Raw genomic sequence first — 16,399 nt, 5'->3', positions numbered from 1 at the left:
TTAAAAACCGAAAAAAATTGTGAAATGATTTTTCCCCGGGGCAACTGAATTAGTCAACTGCTACTGACTCAATAAATAGTTCCTTTCACCCTGGCTTCGAATATACTTAACAGTGGGGGTAAATAGAGTGAATTTTATTTTCTTCATTGCGTGCTTCAAAAAAAAAAACTCATCAAGGATTATATTCTTATATTTCCGAAGAGAAGCTCACTTTCCTATTATCATGAAAAATAAAGAGAATCTCAGCATTGCTCCACTGAGAGAAATTTACGAGTAGTCGGGAAGAAGAGACAGGTGAAATCCTCGAGAGTTATTTCCGTAAATACCCTTCTCTCAGAAGGAGTGTCTTGACACAAAATTTATGCAAATACTAGCTAAAAATGAAGGCCATTCTTTGCGGAAAGTGAGGATCTGTGACAGGCTGGGGTGGCTTCAATCGTGTGTCAGGACGATAAGAACATTAGACATCACGCTATTCACGAGCCACTGGATTACTAAACGAGCTCTGCTCTGCACTGATAGACAAATCCCTTACCACTGACAAAGCCGATATTACGAAACCATTACTCTCACAAAGGAAAATGTGCACAGGGAGAAATACAAATTGATTGCGCAAGTTTTCAACTTATTCATAATGTACATCAAACTTATGTTTATTGTCGATACATTAAATTTAGTCAAATATACGAGGGTTGGTTGAGAAGTCATGGAAATTATATTTTATCTCGCAATATTGTGCCAACGCTAAAAATGCAACACAGGTCGTACCCAAAGTTCAAGGACATCTGAATATCCCATGAATATGACGTCTGTCCTTAAATTTTGGTCTCAGGCATACGATTTCTTACAGAGAACTACATCTTAAGTAGAGGAACATTTGCTGAAATGATCATTAACGTGTCACTCTTTGCCTTGAATGTACTAATTTCTTATTTACAATAGTTTAAAATAGTATTTTTATACTGGAGGGGATATGAAGTGAACAGTATGGGTATTATGTTAATTGTCTTTATTATGGGGAAATATACCTGCAGAATATTTTTGTAATAGAGCATCATAATATGTTTCTATTTAAAAATATCTCCCGTTTCATAGGTTGCAATAGACCTACATCAAGTGGTAAAACAGCGAACATTCCTTGACCTTGGCTGTACAGGAGGCCCCTAAAGCTACGGAGATCGTATGTGTACTATGCTGTATTGCAAATATCCCGCTACAACGTAACACACACATGATCTCGGTAGCCTGAGGGGTCTCCTGTCCAGCCAAGGCTAAGGAATTATTTTACCACTTCCTTTGATTCCATTTCGAGGTTTAAAACGGGGAATATATATTTAAATAGAAACACATTCTGTTGCTCTACGACAATTATTATAAACAAAAACTTTTATGCTTCCAAACAAAGAGTTATAGTTTAATGAAAATTGCAGGAAATTATACCCTAAGTTTGTACTAGTTCCTCGTAAAAATCGTTTGCCTGAGACCAAAATGTAAGGACAATAATAATATTCAGAAATATGCAGCTGTCCTTAAACTTTTGGTGGGACCTCCAGCACCGTACTTTTTACTTATAAGTGTCCCGCATGCACTAATTATGAATGGGATACCTAATAACTGATTTTTGCAGTGGTATTACTGCCTGCAGGCAGGTTACATCAGAGTACGAACAGATAACGCGCCTCCTTGCGCTCTCATATTCCAGACTTAAGTCAGAGTTTTCGTCTTGTGCGATTCATTAAACGTTAATGCAAACCGTGTAAATGTTGCTCAGAAGCATGATTTAAAGTGATTTATTACAATCTGCGTACGTTCTTGTAGAATGAAACATGTCATTCCTTTCTTTAGTAGCGTCGTACTTTTACAGCTGTTTTATAGTGTTATAATTAGTGTTCTCGAGAAATAAACATCCTTAAAGTTACATAAACTAAATGGAAACTGGAAAAAATGGCTTTCTTCATAATAAACGTTCCATCTTCCTCATAGATCACACGAATCACAGTGTGTACAATATGTACAAATGATTGTGTGCAGGTTGTATGAGACAGAAATAAAACAATGATTTTAAAATGTCACGTCTATCCTCTCACCTTACCAGTGGTTCCTGTACCCCCTACCCGATATGATGACACCTTTAAAGAATTCTTGTTTTACATTTTAAAGTGTACCTGTATATTTCCTGCTTTGGAGCCACTTCGAGTTACAAGGATGTGCTGCCATGACTTCTAAATCAGTCCCCGTACCTTCATGAATCACGTTGATAGAAGCACATTTTTACAGCCATATTCCCAATTTTAATGTTTAAACATGTTTCAATTAAACGAGAAACCGACTTATTGCCTTGTTCCTCAAAAACGTCAGGTACGCAGACAGATGGTTTTGTCCTTGGTTTTCTTATTTTTTTATCTCAATCTTTGCCTTCCTCACTCGTTTTGTTAAAGACTACCTGTACTTGTTAGCCTTCACCCAACTAAAAGTGACTTACTGCTACTCATGAGTAAAAACTGGCTTAGACAGATTATAATTTTTCTTAAGTTTTGACCTTGGGAATATTAAAAAAATATTTAAGTCGCATCGGCATTTATGGCGACGATGTGGTAGTAGAAGGGTAGGAATGGTAAGGAAGCAAGCATGGCCTTAAATAAGGTACAGTCCCAGCATTTACCTGATGTGGAAGTGGGAAACCACGGGAAACAATCTTCAGGGCTGTCGACAGTGGGGTTTGAACCCACTAACTCCCGAATGTAAGCTGGCAGCTACGCGACCCAAACAGCGGATCCATTCGCTCCGTGGGATATTTATAGTTACAGCAAATGCTACTTTTGAAGAGAGCTGTACTATTGAGACACCGACTGTCAAAACTTGGGCCGGTTACATCAGCTTATTTCTTGGCATGAAAACTATGTTGCTCCTTGGAAGCTCTTTCTTTTGTACCAGAGTATTTTATTATGCTACGTATCGTAACAGTAATTGTCACATTCACAATTTGGTTTACGTCGCACCGGCACTGACAGGTCTTAAGGCACAAACAAACTCCACTATAATTCCCAGCGGAACTGAGTGGCTAACGGCCAAGCTCATTCCGAAGCTTCCAACAATCACGTGATCACGCGATTCTCCCTCCACACAGTCGTTTAATTATTATTTGATTTTTTTACGTCTCACCGACATACATAAGTCTTAAGGCGACGAAGGGATAGGAGAAGACTGGGAGTGGCAAGGAAATGGCCATGACTTTAATTAACGTACAGCCTGGTGTGAAAATTGGAAACCACGGAATCGTTGAACTGAAATTACAGGGTGAGTATATACAGTTCAACCCAGTACTTCATTTTCTTTACATTAATTTTCTAGAACTGAAGTTGAAACTCATTTAAGGCATCAAAATTATTTTAGGTATGTGTGAATTTGTATACTATATGAAGGTGTTGTAATATTAAGCTAATAGTAAGTTCAGCCTAGTATTGTAAGCAGTAATGTTAAGCTCTGGAAATACGTAAGTTGTCTATGAATTTGTAAATGATAATGTTGGATTTAGAATGTTAAATTTGTAGTATTTCTTGTAATATTCTCTTTCCATGGAATTTATTGTTGTACTATTGTTGGTGTAGTAGTTGTTTTTCTTGTTCTTGTTGGGTAATTATGCTTTGTTCCTACGTTATCATCACACTGATCACGTGATCATTGTCACCGTGTTATTTCCCTATTGCGATGTATTTCTTAATAAAAATATCAACCAAGCAAATCGGTTCTGTGATTTTCGCGGAATTAATATCTGTTTATATACTTAATGCTAGCATTTGTACCCGTGCTCCGCTACGGTATTATATCTTGTATACGGAGTTCTAAGAAACTTAATGTACACACAGTAAGTAAAATTACATTAAATTGCATGGCGCTTAGCGCTATCCGAGAAACAAAACCGGGAGGACCCCATACGTTGTTTCAAATGCAAGTTTCATGTTGGGGAAATCTTTATGTTAATGGCAGGCCTCATTTCCCACTGCCAGTCACAATGTGGTTTGGGTGTTTCTACAACAATGGCAGGCTCACTTATCAACTGCAACTCACAAAGAGATGATAGTTTTCATTATAATGACAGGTCCTATTTCTTTATGTCAGTCACAATCGAGTTGGAGATATTTGATTATAATCGCGATATGCAGTGCTATCTAAAATATAAAGAGTAGAGGTACGACAAAAAGGCGTAGGACCAAAGTTAGAAATCTCTCCAAGTTGATCAGCGATTAAGTTATCTGTTTTGTGATACGACTCACCGTTTATCCACCAATAACCCCGAAACATTGAAATTGCCTCCATATTCCGACATGTTCCGGGGCCAAAATGTTATACAATTCAACAACTTGGAATATTCCTCAAAGGAAGGAGTGTCCAGTTTTCTGAATTAGCACTCGCATACATATGGAGTAATTAAGGAAGAAAGTAATACTGAAAATTTGAAATGAGTAGAAAACAGGCTTATAACTGAGGACAGGCAGGTAGGACAAATATGTCAATACTAAATGTATGCATTGCAAAATGAAATGTCCCTCAATAAATTGTGATGGTATGAGTTGCCGATATAAGAAGGCAGTTACAGAGGAAGGGCAGGGATTCTTAAGTAAACATATAAGGTGATGACTTATGTTGTTTTTACTTAAGTCTAAAGAGGCAAGTCAGAGGCAATACATTAAAGCGGAAAACAGAAGAAGAAGAAGAAGAAGAATAGAAATACAGTAAAAATGATAGCAAATGCCAAAATACTGCTTACGGTGTGAAGTGATGGGCTACACTCTGCGGCACTGTTAAAATATTAACAATGCACCTTAGTGCTAAAGGAAGGTGATTGTAACCTCCAACGGTATTCCGCAAATATCCCGCAGAATGGTGGAATGGCGTCTCTCTCACCTTCTACGCAAGGAAACCCCACGAATTTACAGGAATGTTGACGAAAAGGACATTATGTTACTTTCCTGCCGGCAAGCAGCCAGAGACGTTGCCATGGTAACTGGTAGGTTCGTTCTCGGTCTGTCGGCCACTCAAAGAAGAGCATGGAACCAGCAGAATGTAGTAAATTTTACCTTCATTTGATGAGTACGCGAACTTAAGCTCATAATAAAAGTCGTTTAACATGAAGGGACGTTTCGCACATAGTCCAGGGATTTCACAGGAAATCAATACCATTGGAGAAAATGAAAGAAAACCGTTGTGGTATCCGTATAAACCCTAAGTCTATTAAACGATTTTTAAATCATACTCTTATCTAAACCTTTCCCTGGATGAGTATACTCTATATATGACGTTTGGCCGGGATCTATCCAGCCGTTTCACCGTCATGGTGGAACAGACGGACAAACAGACAAACACGCACGTAAGGTAAGAACCACTGATACGGTCTTGAGTTGAACTAAAACGGATAAATATCTGAAAAATTGGCAAAACAAACGAAATAACAGACAGCGGACCACCTACAACTTTATTTGTATAGATTACATATCCTTAAACATTTGATAAATACATTCTTTTGATGGACATAATTTAAACAAATACATATTGGGAATAATGTTTCTATAAATTCTGAATTCTAAGTGATAGGTTGACGTTATGTGCACCTGATAGCACAATGACGGTTGAGCAGATTCCAAAGTGCACCTGCTCCTGGGCTCAGTCCGCTGGGTAATGGACTGCAAAACTGTCTGTTAATGTCATCTCCCTTATTAATCCTCATATGTAGAAGGTGCTCATGATAAAAATGTTTTAAAAAATTGATTTCCATTAAGGTTGGTCATTTATATTTTGTGGGAGTGTAAAATCACTGTTTCGAACTTTCCATAAAACCCCAGTCCATTCAGGAATTCAGAAATAATATTGGCCCTAAAATCTACCTAAGGACACGTGGATTCTAAACATGAAGTTCGGTAGAAATATATCCGGTAGTTTTATAGCTACAATAACTCAAACAGACACCAAAGCTAAAAATGTGCAGGTGGACATTATTAAAACTGAAACGGATAAATGTACGAAAATTTCGCCAAAAAAATCAATGTAGTCACACAGTCGTTACGATTTTATTTATATAGATAAAAAAACATTTGCATTTGCAACACCTTGTTGGCTATGTCCGCTGGCACTTAGCCTGTTAAGCTGTCCGTTAATAATATCTCCCTTATTAATATTCCTATCGACAGGGTGCATATGAGAAAATTATTTTAGAAATTGATTTCCGCTAAGGATGATACATTCTCTTTAAGGTTGGTCATATATATTTTGTGCGAGTGTAAAATCACAGTTTCGATCCTCATAACAATCTGCAGTCCATTCAGATATTTAGAAATAATTTTGCTCTAAAACCTCCGGAAGGATAGGTAGATTCTAAATATGAAGTTTATCAGGAATATACCCAGTAGTTTTCTAGTTACAAGAAATTTGGGAGAAATATATCCAGTAGTTTTCTAATTTTAAGAACTCGGACAAAGAGACAAACAGACAAATAGATACCAAAGCTAGAAATATGCAGAATAGCATTATTAGACCTGGAACGGATAACCGTACGAAAATTTCGGCAAAATATTCAATGTACTGCACAGGGTCGTTACGAATTTTTATATCTATACTAATATACAAAGAGGTAAAATTTATTTGTATGTAATCGCTAATCTCAGGAACTACTGGACCGATTATAAAAGTTATTTTACTAATATAAATATTCATTATCCCTCACGGAGATGGGCTGTATTTTATTTTCAAAACAATTCGAGGCACGGGGGTATGGGTGGGGGAGGTATAAAAATACTAGGCTAATATAGGCGAAATATCAAATTTGTCATACAAGGACGAGACAAAGCTCAACTTAAGCCTCTTGACGCAAAGAACAAAACTCGTTAAGCCCTGCGGGCCCGAAAACCCTGTTTAAAGGCCCTAAAACCAACCCTTATGGAGATATTTGCACCACACTTCCACTGCTCCAGGAATTGAATAAAGAAATGAACTGCCGTGACCATGACAGCGTCAGCTCCAATATTCTACAGAAGCGAGATTATGTACAACTACCAAATATGCCCTTGCTTCGCTATGGTTTTTTTACATCGTATACGGATTCCTACACAAATTACTTTACACGCCGTAATTGAGATTTCATTAAATTTATTAAACTGCAGACCTCAACTTCGAGATTCACTGCTCCTAAACGTCACATCATATTAACAAACGGTTTGCGCCATTAGACGCCCCTTTCACTCTTCTACATGTTTGCTTCTAAAATATTTTCTCATACCTAAACATATTAATGAGTGAAATTGAGTTCGAAACTTTGAATAGGGTGAAATTCGAGCACATTTTTAACGCTTTGCATTTTTGCATACTTAAGTATAAGCTAGAATCGTGAAATTTGGTCCACGTATGGCTTTTGGTTGTTCCAATGTGCGCACCAAACTTAATGACTCTATCCTTCGTATATGTGTGTCAAACAATGAAATATACGTGTAAAAATCACCAAATTACGAAACAATCCAGAAATACAGCCAAATCTAACGCATAAGAGAGAGAGAAAAACGAACGACAAAAGGTCATAGAATCAAAGTTGTAGATCACTACAAATTGGAATGAGATTGAGCCATCCGCTTTGTGATATGACTTAGAGTTTAGCCAACAAATAGCTATAAAGAAATGTCTGCACAGTATTAAAATTGCCACAATATTTCGATATTTTTTGGGGCAAAAAGTGAAAATTTTGAGCACCTTGGAATTTTTCCGTCTGTTACGGGCTAAAGGCTATAATTTCGCCAAATTTCAATTTTCTAGCTCGTCTGGCAGATTGTGCCGCCATCTTGATTTGGGCGAAGGGGGATACAAATGAGGAAATTCACGAATTTTCTTAAGCACACGAAACCTATAGGTTGTCGCTTTAGATAAATTATATGGCTGCGTTCTTACGCTGAGCCAAAAATTTGGAGCCCCCAGCATGCCCCCTTCGGGGAATTTTGAGTATTTTCGATTTTTCTAGGGATGCTGGGTCATTAGCTTCTCCAGTACCAAATTTCAAATTTCTGAGATTTCTGGAAGTGCTTCATTAATTCACGCCTATTTTCATTTTTATACCTTTATATATAGATCGCTCCAGAGCGACTTGCTTTTATATATATAGATGACAGATAAGCAAAAGCTTGTTTAATAGTGCAGACCTCCACTTCGAGATTCACTACTCCTACATGGTAATCATATTAACAAACGGTTTGCGCTATTAGACGCCCCTTTTATCCTTCTACATGTTTGGTTCTAAAACATTTTCTCGTATCGCCCAAATTCATGGCTTAAATTGAGTTCGAAACTTTGAATAGGGTGAAATTTGAGTACATTTTTAACGCTTTCATATTTTTTCCATACTTATGTATAAGCTAGAATCATGAAATATTTGTCCACGTATGGAATGACTCCATCCTTCGTATATGTGTGTCAAACAATGAAATATACGTGTAAAAATCACCAAATTTACGAAACAATCCTGAAATATAGCCAACTATCGTAAGAGGGAGGGAGATACGACAAAATGTCATAAGATAAAAGTTGTAGATCACTTCAAATTGAACCAAGATTGTGCCATCCGTTATGTGATACGACTTACCGTTTAGCCAAAAAATAGCTCAAAAGGAATGTCTGCACAGTCATTAACATTGCCTCCAAATTTCCAAAATTTTGGGTGAAAAATTTGAACATTTTGGAATTTCGCCAAATTTTATTTTTCTAGCTCGTCTGGCAGATTGTGCCGCCACCTTGATTTGGGGAAAGGGGGATAAAAATTAGGAAATTCACTATTCTTAAGCCAATGAAACCTTCAGGTTTTCACTTTGGATGAATTATCCGACTGCGTTCTTATGCTGAGCCCAAATCTGAAGGCCCCCAGCGTGCCCCCTTCGGGGAATTTTGAAAATTTTCGATTTTACCAGGGATGCTTAGCTGGGGTCATTAGCTTCTCCGGCACCAAATTTCAAGTTTCTGAGATTTCTGGAAGTGACTCATTAATTCACGTCTATTTTCATTTTTAAATCCTTATTTATAGATCGCTCCAGACCGGCTTTCTTTTTATAAATGGATATATCAGACAAACCTAACCTAACGTGTTAAAAACATGAAAAATGGTATCTAGAACCTCCTTTAAATATAAAAGAACACAAATTTTTCTTTTCTGAAAAACCAGTTAAGGGTGGGCAGGAGGTGAAAAAAAGTGATGAAAGATTTTAATTATTTATATGAGGATACATATATTTCAGAAAATGAAGATGTTACAGACGTTAAAATTGGTACTTGTATTCTCCTTTAAAAACCAATGATCACACTTTTTTTGGAAAATCCACTTCAGGGGGTGAAATAACAAAAAAGCGGGTGAATTTTAAAATGAGTATCTTCTTCTTCTACCGCTTTTCTCACACCTGTGAGACCGCGGGTGCGAAATGTGCCGCAAATGTGGGTTTGACCCTGTTTTACGGCTGGATGCCCTTCCTAGTGCCAACCCTATGTCTAGGGATGTAATTACTATGGCGTGTTCTTGTTGTGGTTGGTAAAGTAGTGTGTTGAGTGATTATGAAGAGGAGAATGTTGAGAGACACAAACATCCTGTCCCTGAGCCAGAAGAATTCATCACACGCGATTTAATTCTCAGACTCAGCCAGAAATCGAACCCGGAACCCTGTGAACCGAAGGCCTAAATGCTGACCACTCAGCCAAGGAGTGGGGTAGTATTGAAATTGAGTACATCTACAGTATATCTCATAAACGTACCATGTTACAGACGTGAAAATTGGTATTTGTAATCTCCTTTAAAAATAAAGAAACATGTACATTTTGTTTTCGGTAAATTATATATATAAGGATAACAGCATTCTTGTTATTATTGAGATGTTATTGAATTTTACGCACAGTTAAGTTATGTAAATAATTATAGAATACAACGTTACACTTTGCTCTGATTCGAAAATCCGGAATGATTTTCGGAAATCCAGACCTGTTTATTCAGTTGATCTCTGATCTCACTGGAGACCAGCAAAAATCCAGATATCTGTAAATCACATTTGCTCACTGTCCAGCCTTCGATGCTTCTAACGCTAGCTGAAGCTGAGATGCTACACAACAGCCTTCCACCCGAAAAACATGTATGAAAAGAGAATCCATGCATCTTCTATTACCCAAGCTTACCTCTCCAGTCTGGTCCATGTCCATTTGGGATCGACTAGCAATTTTCTCTCATGTAAAGATACTGTGTAGGTGGAAACCCGTAGATTTCTTCCAGCAATCTTTTCACTCCTCCAAACCATTGAAATTTTCTGATGCATTCACACCAATATAAAATCAAACCATTAATCAATATCTTAATAAATGTCACAGACACTGCATTCCCAATCCTAGCCTATCCTATTCTTGCGTTACAGAGAACCTGTGATGTGTTCGTATGGCGTTAAGCCACTAGCGAAAAAAAAAAATATATATATATAAATTTACCTCAAAAAGTAATATAATATTTTTGTCGCATGTATGTGGTGATTGGTAATCTTCACCGAATCTTGAAAATGGCATAGAATACCATGTTTTAAGCAAAGATTTCTTCTTTCGGAGTAAATATTTCCACTTATCACTGATCTCAATTAAGGGCTGTTGCGGGATGTCGTCCTACGGTTCTTTCGAGATTTGAATTTCACATTTATAGGATTGGTATCAATCAATCAATCAATCAATCAATCAATCAATCAATCAATCAATCAATCAATCAATCAATCAATCAATCAATCAATCAATCAATCAATCAATCAATCAATCAATCAATCAATCAATCAATCAATCAATCAATCAATCAATCAATCAATCTTCTACATTTAGGGCTGTCGCTCATGTGGCAGACTCCCTATCATTTGTTTACCTACCTTCTTATTAAACATTTTCAAAGAACTTGGAAATATATTTCTTACTTCTCGTTGTATATATGAATATTCGCCACAATGTGTCCTCTTGAATTCCAACTTTATCTTCATATTCAGATATTTTCTACTTTTAAAAGCTCCACTCAATCTTATTCCTCTACTTAAATCATCCCACGCTAAGTCTCCTCTGGGAGCTCGAAACATACCATATGGTCGAGCATATTGTCTCCTTACTCTCAAGTCTTCCCAACACAATATCTGCAAAATTTTCGTAACACTACTCCTTTTTCAGATATCAACCAGAAAAAATCGTGCTTCTTTCTTTTGATTTTTTTCCATTTCTCGTATCACGTAGTTCTGGTGAGCTTCCCATACACTGGAGCCTTACTCTTACTGCGGTCTTACCCGAGACTGATACGCCGTTTCCTTTACATCCTCACTACAACCCCCCAATAATACTCTCATCGTGAAGGAAGTCCGACTCGTTGGCTGTATGGTCAGCGTACTGGCCTTCGGTTCAGAGGGTCCAGGATCCGATTCCCGGCCGGGTCGGGGATTTTAACCTTCATTGGTTAATTCCAATGGCCCGGGGGCTGGGTGCTTGTGCTGTCCCCAACATCCCTGCAACTCACACACCACACATAACACTATCCTCCACCACAATAACACGCAGTTACCTACACATGGCAGATGCCGCCCACCCTCATCGGAGCGTCTGCCTAACAAGGTCTGCACTCGGCTAGAAATAGCCACACAATATTATCGTGAAGGAATGGTTTCCATGATTTGCAGTCCTTGGAGACTGAGAGTGGTTATGTTGTCTAGGACAGGTAACCGAGGATGAGTGTACTGTAGATTGTATTATATTCTCGAACAAGGTATAAATTTTTGTAGATCTAGTGGCATTATTCCAGACAATAGCTGGAGCCAGTAGATCCCATGGTGCTAGTTATAACACGCATACTGGTATTCGGTTGTGGGTCAGTATACTTCGTACACTGGTTATTAGTCATACTAGACCACAGTGGTCATATCAAACTGGAAAGAATTCCATTCGAGCTTAGCCTCGTGTAAAGGCTATTACATCCTTAAAACCGAACATGCACATTTTGACGCAAGTATTGACTAATATGTGTAGTATGATATCAATTTGTTTGTTAATACAGGTGAAATAATGTGTGTCCTGTTCTATGAATTAACCGTTTCAATAGCAAGGAATAATTTGATAATGTAACTATTAAGTGTACAGTTACTACAGTGGATTGAATTTATATGGAACGATTAGACGAGTTTATGGAGTACAATATCGCATCATTACGTCAGTGTTTTGATAGATAAAACCATCATTTCTGCCCAATGTTGCGAACTAAATGCAATACGGCAATCCAATTCAATACACGATTTAATCGCTTATTTCACGCTCCAGATTCGTGTATTTCTCGTAACAATTATGACTGTGATATACAAGAAATTATACTACAAACAATGAAAATTAATTAAGCTCCCGTTGATTTCATATTACAGAAGTAACCAGTTACACTAAATTCTCTCCGAATGGAGTGAATGAACCGTGTTACAGGTAGGCTTTATCTCTTCAATGCTTCAGTTTTCTTCCCCTTCAGAAATACAAACTGCATAATTAAGCGATACTCTTTCCTTCCCCATATATCTTCCGTCACATACAAAATGTACGAGGGCAGATCAGAAAATAAGTTGCACTTTCCAGTTATGGCCACCTATACAACAGCAACACGACTATGACGACATACACTGTAATGTCACTTTTCCATAGTGTTTCCAAGAGACTCCAAACATTTCTGCGAACGCACAACCAACTTGTCGATGCCGGATGCATAGAAATTTCCTCCAGCGTTCTGCAACCACTCGGAGACAGCGGCCTTCACCTCCTCATCGGTCTGGAAACGTCGACCACCGAACTTTGTTTTGAGCTTATCGAACAGAAGAAAGTCACATGGCGCTATGTCGGGACTGTAGGGTGGATGTTGCCAGACAGCACACTTGAAACGCTGCAGCAGTTCTCTCGTTTGGCGGGCCTTGTGAGGTGTTGCGTTATCGTGCAACAAAATCACACCGCCACTCAATTTACCCCGGCTCTTCTCTTTAATCGCTTTACGCAACCGGTGCAACGTTTGACAATACGACGCCGCGTTGATCGTCGTTCCTTTCGGCATGAATTCCACGTGCAGCAAACCCTCCATGTCAAGGAACACTGTCGCCATAACCTTACCGGTTGAAGGTTGAAGCTTGGCCTTCTTTCGTTATGGTGATGAGGGGTGCATCCATTCCATTGATGTTCGCTTCGTTTCGGGGGTGAAGTGGTGGACCCACGTTTCGTCGCCTGTGACGATTCGCCGCAGAAACCCGTTGTCGTCTGCGGCGTAGCGTTGCAAAAATGCCAGGGAGGATTGGAAACGTCCCTTGTGCTCATCAATGAGAAGACGTTGACCCATCTTTGACACAGCTTACGATGTCCAAGGTCCTCGTGAACAATGGCGAACACACTGCTATACGACATGTTCAGCTGCGTCGCGATTTCTCTCAGTTTAATGCGCCGGTTCTGTCTAATGATCGCATTCACACTGTTCACCTTTTCACGGGTCCAGGACGTTGCGGGCCTGCCTTCGCGATGGTTGTCCGTGATATCCGTGCGTCCGGCTTCCAATTGCTGACACCACTTTACGATACCTTGCCGGGAAATGGCCCGCTCCCAATACACAACACTAATTTCACGATTAATGTCCGTGCTATTCTTCTTTTTGGCCCATAGGAATATGATTGTCACACGCACCTCAAATTTGGAGGAACGTCCAGTTGACGCGCCATTGCATTTGGCCGCTATTCACACAATACTATACGAGACACCACAGCGACCTGCCTAACAGACGTGTGGGCTGTGTCTGCCCTTTTTACGCTGTTCCCGCGTTTGCGACACACAGCGCACTGCTGTGGCGCGTTCGTGCAACTAACCTTTTGATCCACCTACGTATCAGAATTAAAGAGCACAATTTTTGTAATAAATTTCTCATATTGGAAACATTGTTAATTTATTTGATGTCTCTGTGTTTCTCCCCTTATGTTTGTTTAATTTTAGTATTAATGAATTGTAAATTCCGGCAGCTGCTTTACGTATTAACAGTGTTGTGTATTCCTATTTTCAAATAAAAACTTATTCCTTAGATATATTATCTTTAACTCTCGCGGAGTTGGGCACTCATTTTCAACGTTTGCAATCGCAGGGGGGTTTACAGCACTCCACCCTTCATGTCATTGTACTACCTACATAAAGTTATGTTTTTTTTCAAAAATGAAATATGTTAAATATAATGTAGATTTACTGTAAATAGAGAGATGGGTAATCCGCCTCGCCAATACTATTTATTAAAATTTACTTACATTTCATACTTCAGAATATATAGTACATGTTGCGAAAAATATGTTAACTTAATTCACTTCTTCAGCTATATAGGTCAAAAATTCATATATTACATTAAGACCTGACGAAACAGAGGTGCCCCCTCTAAGAAAACTATAACTGCAAAAGATATAATAAACATTGATAAAGAGTGGTATGGAAGTAAAGTCCTTCTTATCATCTCCATATAAACACAATATTAGGGGTGTATCTTTGTAGATAAAGTGTTGAGCACTGTTGAGATATAACGTCATATGTGTCCTTCTTAATCGAATACTCTCTTATCGAAATTAAATGGGATCATATTAAAAATGTATGTATAAAATGGTGTTTAAACAAGTAGTCAAGCCGTTCCCTTCAGGTAATAAATGATTCTACCACGCTAACGTAAACCGTACAGAGTCGATATTGTAGAACAAGTGCGGGTGAAAAGCTGACATACGGCTCTCAGAGGAATATGTAGGCGAAGTCGCAATAAACTGTTTCGACTGTAATTATATCACGGTAATCACCAACGAATGTGTCCGACTCGTTGGCCGAATGGTCAGCGTACTGGCCTTCGGTTCAGAGGGTCCCGGGTTCGATTCCCGGCCGGGTTGGGGATTTTAACCTTAATTGGTTAATCCCAGTGGTCCGGGGGCTGGGTGTTTGTGCTGTCCCCAACATCCCTGCAACTCACACACCACGCATAACACTATCCTCCACCACAATAACACGCAGTTACCTACAAATGGCAGATGCCGTCCACCCTCATCGGAGGGTCTGCCTTACCAGGACTGCACTCGGTTAGAAATAGCAACACGAAATTATTAATTATTACTCCATCGAAGGTTCTCTAAATACTCACCTTATTCCCTGACAAATCGTACACCTACGCAGATGACATGGTAATAGTATCCTAAGAACTTATTCTAGAAGCCTTCAACAAACTTGTAGCGTGGGCCGAAAAGACAACTTGAAGCTAATTGAAAAGAAAACAGTGAAAATAACAGAAGGGACGGAATATTGTCTGCTAACGACTGCATCCCGTATAAACGAAATACACTGCAAAACGGTGATGATGATGCTTGTCGTTTTAAGGGGCCTAACATCAAAGGTCATCGGCCCCTAATGGTACGAAATGAAAGAACAAAAATTGCAAAGGCATCCACTGACCAAACGAAAAAGAAAATGTGGCATGAAGAATGAATGGATGGACAGGAACTCAACAAAACACAAAACAAACAAACAAAAACAAGTGGATGGGACTCAATACAGATCGAAAATAACATTATTACCGACCAAGGAACCACTTATAAAGCACAGTGATGCTTGCTGTCTAAAGGGGGTGCAAAATCCACGTCTAAGGCCCCACAGAATGGTACATGTCGCGTGTAAAATAGAACCATGGTATGTGTCATGTTGGGGTATTAATCAGAAGTAGCGAAGACTCACGGTGTTCCACAAAAGATGGTACTACTCACAAGTATTGCAATACGTACAAGTAACGCAGACCTATGGTGTGTCTCACACAATGGCCCAACTCAGAGTCAACGCAAACCGAGAAGGTTCCCCACCTAGGTGTACTAAACACGGGCGCCGGTATTCCCGTGGTGTTCCTCACACAGTGGGTACTAATCACAGGCAACGCAGACCCACGATGTCGCTCATATAGTGGTACAACTCACAGGCTACGCCCAGACCCGCGGTGTTGCACACATGGGTACGACGCACGGGTACTGGAATCCACCAGGCCAGGCTTTTACTGCTACTAATCACAAACCTATTTCGTACCGAATTTAGTGGTACTACTCGCAAGTACAGGCAACCTATGGTGTTCCCCGCGTGATGGTACGATTCAAAATTAGTTTCATGGTTCTATTTCAGTCAGCCCTTTGTCGCCCCTTTTAGTCGCCTCTTACGACAGGCAGGGGATAGCGCGGGTGTATTCTACATGTGCGTCCCCCACCCGCAGGGGGTAGTGTGTTTGGTCCGCGAGGGGTATTTTATTTCCCTCAAGTCCGCCGGCAAGCTGGTTAGGACCCCCCTATTCGCCACCTGGGACGCGCCACGTGGGAGTATC

The sequence above is a fragment of the Anabrus simplex genome, chromosome 5 (genome assembly GCF_040414725.1).
Source record: "Anabrus simplex isolate iqAnaSimp1 chromosome 5, ASM4041472v1, whole genome shotgun sequence".
Classification (NCBI taxonomy): Eukaryota; Metazoa; Arthropoda; class Insecta; order Orthoptera; family Tettigoniidae; genus Anabrus; species Anabrus simplex.
Note: the sequence above shows the minus strand (reverse complement) of the source record.